This window comes from Narcine bancroftii, chromosome 5, assembly GCF_036971445.1.
Source record: "Narcine bancroftii isolate sNarBan1 chromosome 5, sNarBan1.hap1, whole genome shotgun sequence".
NCBI classification, from domain to species: Eukaryota; Metazoa; Chordata; class Chondrichthyes; order Torpediniformes; family Narcinidae; genus Narcine; species Narcine bancroftii.
In genome coordinates, this window is record NC_091473.1 from 216,439,771 (window position 1) to 216,447,377 (window position 7,607).

General features: G+C 43.3%; 1 long non-coding RNA gene across 1 annotated transcript; it reads right to left on the bottom strand.

Moving 5' to 3' along the window:
• Window positions 1–505: 505 nt before the first annotated feature.
• Window positions 506–5,927, bottom strand: LOC138762914 (uncharacterized). The gene is made up of 2 exons (XR_011357236.1): window positions 5,636–5,927; window positions 506–1,367 (listed from the first exon to the last, which is right to left on the bottom strand). It is a non-coding gene; the product is annotated as an uncharacterized lncRNA (long non-coding RNA).
• Between the last annotated feature and the right edge of the window lie 1,680 nt (window positions 5,928–7,607).

The following is a 7,607-nucleotide window of genomic DNA, read 5'->3' on the forward strand; positions in this document are numbered from 1 at the left end:
AGCAACCAGGATCTTGGGATAGCCAATTCTACAGAGCGTAGATGCTGTGTGAGACAGTCCCCAAGCCCCCAAATACCTGTTCGGTATCTTGCATTGAAATAAATGCAGTTTAAACCAGGGTCTTTTCATAAGATGGAGGAACAGAATTAGTCCATACAGCTGAACTAGTCTGCTCTGCCATCCAAAACATGGCTGGTGTACATTTCCACTGAACCTCATTCTCCTGCCTTCTCTCCTAGCCTTTGATCCCCTTAAGAATCAAGAGCCTACCACCCTCTGCTTTAAATATACTCAACAGCAGCCTCCACAACCTCTGTGACAATGATTTCCACAGATTCCCCATGTCTGGCTACAGGCATTTCTCCTCATCTCTGTTCTAAAGGGTCGTCCTTTTATTCTGAGGCTGTGCCCTCTGGTCCAAGACTCTCTCACTATATCTTCTTCATGTCCACTCTATCCTGTTCTTTCAGTATTTGATAGGTTTTAATGAGATTCAAATTTCAGATTCAAGTTTCAGATTTATTGTCAGAGAACATACATAACATCATATACAACCCTGAGATTCTTTTTCCTGGCATGGCAGAATTACCACTTATTAATAGTGTCAAAGAACTACTCAATGTACACATGTAAACAAACTGTGCAATACAGAGAGAAACATATCAATAAAGTGCAAAAGCAAATGAGCCTCTGACTGAGTTTATCATTGAGGTGTCTGATGGTGGAGGGGTAGCAGCTGTTCCTGATCCTGCTGGTGCGAGTCCTGTGGCACCTATACCTCTTTCCTGATGGCAGCACAGAGAACTGAGTGTGTGCTGGGTGGTGTGGATCCTTGATGATTGCTGCTACTCTCCGACGGCAGCGTTCCCTGTAGATGTTCTCGATGGAGGGGAGGGTTTTGCCTGCGATGTGCTGGGTCATTTCCACTGTTTTGTAGGGCTTTATGCTCATGGATATTGGTGTCCCCATACCAGACCATGATGCAGCTGGTTGGCACACATTCCACCACACATCTGTAGAAATTTGCCAGGGTTTTTGATGACATACCAAACCTCAGCAAACTGCTGAGGAAGGAGAGTCATTGACGTGCTTTCTTTACGATGCCATTAGTATGTTGGCTCCAGAAAAGATCCTCTGAGATAGACACTCCCAAGAACTTACATTTGCTCACCTCTTCACCTCTGATCCCCCAAGGATCACTGGATCGTACACCTCCAGTTTTCTCTTCCTGAAGTTAACGATTAGCTCCTTGGTTTTGGTGACATTGAGCGTGAGGTTGTTGTTGGTGCACCATTCGGCAAAGTTTTTAATCTCCCTCCTGTATGCTGACTCATCACCTCGTTTTATACAACCCACCAGCGTGATATCTTCAGCGAATTTGCAGATGATGTTGTGCATGGATGTAAGAAAAAAGAGAATCAGAATCAGGATTTTATTGTCGTAAACAAGTCATGAAATTTGGTGTTTGGCAGCATCACAGGGCAAACATTCATATTCTAACCATCTTACAACATTACTATAAAAAAATAAAATAATAGTTTGTGAAAAGTAAGGGAGTGTCTTTGGTTCATTAATTATTCAGGAATCTGATGGCAGCAGGGAAGAAGCTGTCCTTGTGCCACTGGGTGCTCATTTTTAGGCTCCTGTACCTTTTCCCCAATGGTAGCAGAGTGAAGAGGACATGGCCTGGGTGGTGGGGGGTCTTTGAGGATAAAGGGTGCTTTTTTAAGACACCGTCTCATGTAAATGTCCTCGATTGAGTTAAGTCTAGTGCCTGTGATGTTGCAGGCCGAGTTAACAACCCTCTGGAGTTTATTCTTGTCCTGAGAGTTGACGTCTCCATACCAGGCAGTGATGCAACCAGCTTGAATGCTCTTCACGGTTGTGGGTGTGAGGTAGAGAAGGGTTAGATTGATGTTCAGTAGGTTTGTATAGAGTGGCTCAACATCATGGGATGAAGAGACTCTACTGTGCTGTTATTTTCTATGTTGTGATCACTGCCTCCTAAGGATTCCTTTACCTCAAGCACTCTAATCAAATCTGGTTTGTTGCACAGCACCAAATCCAAAATTTACTTTTTCTCAATGAGTTTACCCATGAGCTGCTCTGAAAAGCCATCTCGTTTGCATTCCATAAACTCCTTCAGCACCGACCTGCCTTTCCCAGTCTGCCTGCATATTGAAGTTCCTCATGACCGCCTCATGCCTTCTCTAACTCCATTCCCCTCTCTCTGTCATACCCCTGTCTGTCCTATCCACTGCACCCACTCTCTGAGTGCAACATTTTCCAACTTCTCACCTGCCTCATCTCTGCACTGAGCCCTGGACCCGGCCAGTGTGGTACCCCGGGGCTGGGAACATTTTAGTATTCAGCAGATGAAAAATACCAGAATCTGAGTGAAAACGGACAAGAACTGACTGTAAGATTGAAACATGGTGCAAAATAGAAAGTATTTTCAAGGGCATTTTTGAGCTCCACAGACCGTGCCTGGAGAACTAGTAATGGAGAGATTAAATAAATCCTTTGCATTAGATGTCATAAGGAGGTAAGTTATTTTGTACATTCTACTTGGTCATGTGAGATGGTGAAACCTTTTTGGAATAAACTTAAGGAATTTCTAGAAGTTATTTTGAAAGTGAAACTTTCATTAGATCCTGTGGTGTTCTTGTTGGGAAATATTAAGAGGATTAGTTTAGAATTGAAATTAAATAGATTTCAAATCATTTTTTTGAGACTGGCTTTAGCTGTGGCTAGAAAATGTTTGGCAATTACTTGGAAAAATTAGACTGATTTGAGTATTCAGTGATGGCATTTGGAAATGAGATCTTGTATTCCATTGGAAAAGGTAACATATAATTTACATAATAATTATTCCTTAGAGGCCATATTTGGATCATATAGGGTTGAATTATTAAATCCCCTTTCTGCACGTTAGTGGTGTTGCTCCATACCTGACGAATTTTAATGTTATGTGATCTCTTTTTTTTGGGGGGGGGTGGGATAGATTAGAGGAGGGTGGGTTTGGGTGGGTGTGTTAGAGAAGGGGGGTGGGGGTTGTAGGGGATTTGTTTTTTTAAAACAATATTATGTATGTATTTTGTGTCTTTTTAAAGTTTTATTCATTAATTGTATGTTTAACAATTCATCATGATTTAGTAAATAAAATGTCCTTACTTGTGAGAGCAAATTTTGGAAGAATCCCTGGGGCAATAGTGTCTGAAAGAGATACTGGAGCCTCGGCAACACATTTATTTTAACACAGTTGACCCTGCCCACTAAAGTTATGGGTAGGGACATCCACCTATTTAAGTCCTCCTCAATTCTCCCAAGCAAGGGGTTATAATTTAGTTTATATAAATTATTCAAGTTACTGTCTATTCTGATTCCTGGATATTTGATCCTGTTTTGTGGCCACTTTAAATAACTATTTTCTTGACTGACTGTAAATCCCCCTGAGTAAATGGCATGGTTTCACTCTTGTCCTAATTTACCTTAGTTGGAAATCTCCCCATAGCCCTCCAGAGTAGACTGCAGTTTTGACAACAAGTTTACTGGGTCTGTCAGATATACCAGTACGTCATTGGAAAATAAATTGATTTTTTTTGTTCTTCCTCACCTTCTTTAAAAACCTTGATGTCTGGATCCTGGTGAATGGCTTCGGCCAGTGGCTCCATTTATCTCCATAAACAGGGCTGGAGATAATGGGCATCCTTGTCTACTTGATCTTCTTAGTGGGAAAGCTGGAGAAATGTGTCCATTGATCACAATTTTAGCCTTAGGTGCATGGCACAGTGTCCCTATCCACTTTATAAAAGTTGGACCTCACCCCAACTTTTCCAGCACATTAAATAGAAAATCCCATTCCAACCTGTCAAATGCCTTTTCTGCATCCAGGACCACAGCTAAACCCTTCTCGTTTTCTGGTTTGCAGCAGATACATTATACTCAACAGTCTGCCAATGTTATCTGCTGCCTGTCTTTTTTGCATAAAGCCTACTTGTTCTTTGTTTATTAGTTTCAGCAAATGTTTGACTAATCTATTTGCCAGGCCTTTGGCAAGTACCTTGTAATCTGTGTTTAACAGTGAAATGGGTCTATAGGAAGATGGCAATAGTGGATCTTTGTCTTTTTAAAGTATTGTCATAACAATTGCTGTTGAAAAAGATGCCGAGAGGGTATTGGTGTCCATTGCCTGGTCTACCACCTCCATATAGAGAGGCAACAGTAAATCTTTAAATTTCTTTTAAAACTCAGGTGGAAACCCATCCTCCCCTAGAAACTAGTCTTTCCCTATCTCTTTCTCCTTAAAGGGAAGATCTAGGCCTTCCTGTTCTTCTGGGTCTAAATTTGGCAACTCTAATTTAGACAGGAACCCACTGGCTTTATCAGACCCTCCAGTTAACTCTGATTTATACAAACCCTCATAGAATTCTCTGAAGATCTCATTAATCTCTTTTGATTTATGCATGATCCCTGCCATTCCCATTGATTGTCCTTGAGGCCTGTTCTGTCTTCAACTGCCAAGAGAGGTCTTTATGGGCTCTCTCCCCCAATTCATAGCATTTTTGTTTTGACTCCAGTATGGCCTTTTTCTATACTATACGTTTGGAGCATTTTGTATTTCAGTTTTTTATTTGTTAGAGCCCTGTAGTGGTCCTCTAAACCCAAGTTTTGGAAACCCCTTTCTAAGTGAGTAATTTTCAGTTCTAATTCATTCACCTCCCTCACATATTCTTTTTTACAGTTTTGGTGGATCCAATTATTTGACCTTTTAAAAAAGCTTTGAGGGTGTACCATAGGAGGAATTTATCTGGAGTAGAGGAACAGTTGGTCTCACAGAATATGTCTATCTGCACTCTTATAAATCTACAAAACTCTAGCTTCTTTAACAACAATATATTAAGATGCCATCTGTAAGCTGTATCCTGCTTATCTGGCATTTCTATTGTTAATGTCAGGAGTAAATGATCTGAGAGAAGTCTCACTGTGTACTAACCTCCATGATCCTACCCTTTACATGGCTGAAGCCAAGAAAAAAAAATCTATTCTAGAGTAGGAGTCATGTTGTTTTGAGTAGCAGGAATAATCCCTCTCCCTCGGATGTTTCCGCCTCCACACGTCTATCAAGCTCAGCTCCTTCATACAGTCAATGGTACCCCTCACTGCCTTTAATTATTTTCTTTGTTGACCTATCTAAGACAGATCCAGACAAAAATTAAAATCTCCCCCAATCAGAATGTTCTCCTTTCCCTCTGACAATCTTAGGAAAATGTCCTGTTTGAACTTTTTGTAAATCAAAGTTGGGGGTGAACATGTTTACTAATGTCCAGGATTCTGAATATATCTGACAGTTCACCATTACAAATCTTCCTGTTCCGTCTGATCACATTTTGCATTTTCACTGGAACACTCTTCCCCATCAGAATTGTTACCTCCCTGCCCCTCGGATGTGAGCTGAACAAAGGCGGCTATTACCTGGTGTTCCACTCCGTTAAATGTGTTTCTTGGAAAAGGGCCAGATCCGCTCCCTTTTTTTTAATGTGTGCCATGACTCTTTCCCTTATTAGTTGAAACTAATGTACTTTATATTCAACCATTGCCCCCAGAGACTCTCAGACCTGTGTTTCCCCCATACCTCCACTGCTCCTTATCCATCATTTGTCCAACCTCTTCCCTTCAGCTGATCGCTCTAGCCTGCCAGGTCTGTGACAAACCCTGGGAAAATAAGATAAAAACAAGGACCTTGAACCCCAAAAGGACAAGTAAGAAAAAATATCAACAAAAAAAGAAAAAGGAAATAAAAACCCAAAATAACACAGTTACATCAAATTCTGACCTCTATCTAACATATATTCCCCATCTATATTTCCTTCCCTTTAATCCTCCATCCCCCCTGCCTCTGGTGACTTCACCCTCCGCGTCATCACCATCCCCCTCCTCAGCACAGGTTGTGCATTTTGCACCCATCTACCTCCCACACCTCTCTGTCCTCACTCCCCCCCACTTCTCCGGACCATTTCCCGTTTTACAAATTCTCACAGTACTGGTTATGCAACAAACAGTTAAACCTGATATGTATTCTTACATGCAACAAAGCGTTAGGTTTACCCATTTGGCACTATGCACATATATACCAACCGAAAGCTGTTTTATAAATTCCCGGGCTTCTTTGACCTCGGACAGGAACTTTCTCTGCCCCCCACCACCCCCCCCCCCCCCCAACCGGCATTACAATTTTTAGAGTTGCCGGATATGTATGGACACTTTCGTATTCTTTCTGCTTGGCTATTCTTCCTCTTCAGCTCCATCGGCAGCCCCCCCACCCCTGACATTCTCTGCACTTAAAATTTTCTCACGGTCTAGGTGACGCAGGAGCTTCACCAGCACTGAGCGTGGCCCGGGCACAGGAAGGGGGACCCATGGACCTCCTCTACTTCCACTGATTCGCCCAGTTTCTCCCTTCCCAAGATTTCTAGAAAGCAGCATTGAGAAAAACGCGCAACCCCACAATTTTTATGGTGTTCCTCCGGCGGTGGTTCTCCAGAGTGCCTCCCACGTAGTGACCTCCCTCTTTAATTTACTTATTATATGCTCATTGCCCCCAGATTTTTCTTCCACTTCAGACACCCTTCCTGTCAGTCTAATTCGGGTATTTTCCCATCTGTCCATTTTGGTGTACAATTCCTCTGTTTTCTTCCTGAAGTCTCTGGCCAGTCTCTCCTCCATTCTTTCCATGGTCTTTAAAATGTCTTATAGTGAGGGCTCCATTTCCCCTCGTGGATCCCGGATCTTCCCTGCGCTTTTCTCTTGACACCACCACCAACCTCCTCATCGTTTCCCACCTCACAGGAATCTCAGTCCGTGCCATCTACCAACGCGGAACAAGGTCTCCTGTGGTCCTCTTGTGAGTTGCTCCTACCGCCTGTCACGTTCCGTTCCCGTGCGCTCTTCTCCTACTCTCCTGGGGGGGGAGGGAGGGGGTGGGGGGGGGGAAATCCCCTCCCTGAGACTCATACCTCTCCACAGGCCCCCCCTGATGATCGAGCGCGATCGTGCCGCTTCTCCTCCCCGTGTTGATCTCAGCTCCCGCTGCCCTCCTGGGCGAGCTTGGGCCACACTCAAAAGTGGCACCTGTTTTGGAACTGTGAGACTTCATAGAAGCATTGTGAATGTTGAAAGACCAGGATAGAGAATGAGGACAGCAGGGCACAACTTTAGGATGGAAGGGATTTAAAACAGATGTGGAGGAATTTCTGTCGCCAGAGAATGGTGAACCTTTGGAATTTGCTGCCAGGATTTAAGGCTGGGATCCCAAGTTGTCTGTAAGGAATTTGTACGTTCTCCCCATGTCTGCCTAGGTTTCCCCCCGGGGACTCCAGTTTCCTCCCAGTGTTCGAAACTGGGGATGGAGGTTAATTGGGTGTAAATTAGGCGGCACAGACTCATGGGCTGAAATGACCTGTTTCTGTACTGTATGTCTAAATTTAAAATTGATAGCTATCTGAGGAGTCAGGGTATCAAAGATTATGGGGAGAAGGCAGGGGAGTGGGACTGAGTCAGAGAATGGATCAGCTCAGGATGGAATGACAGAGAGGACTCGACTGGAG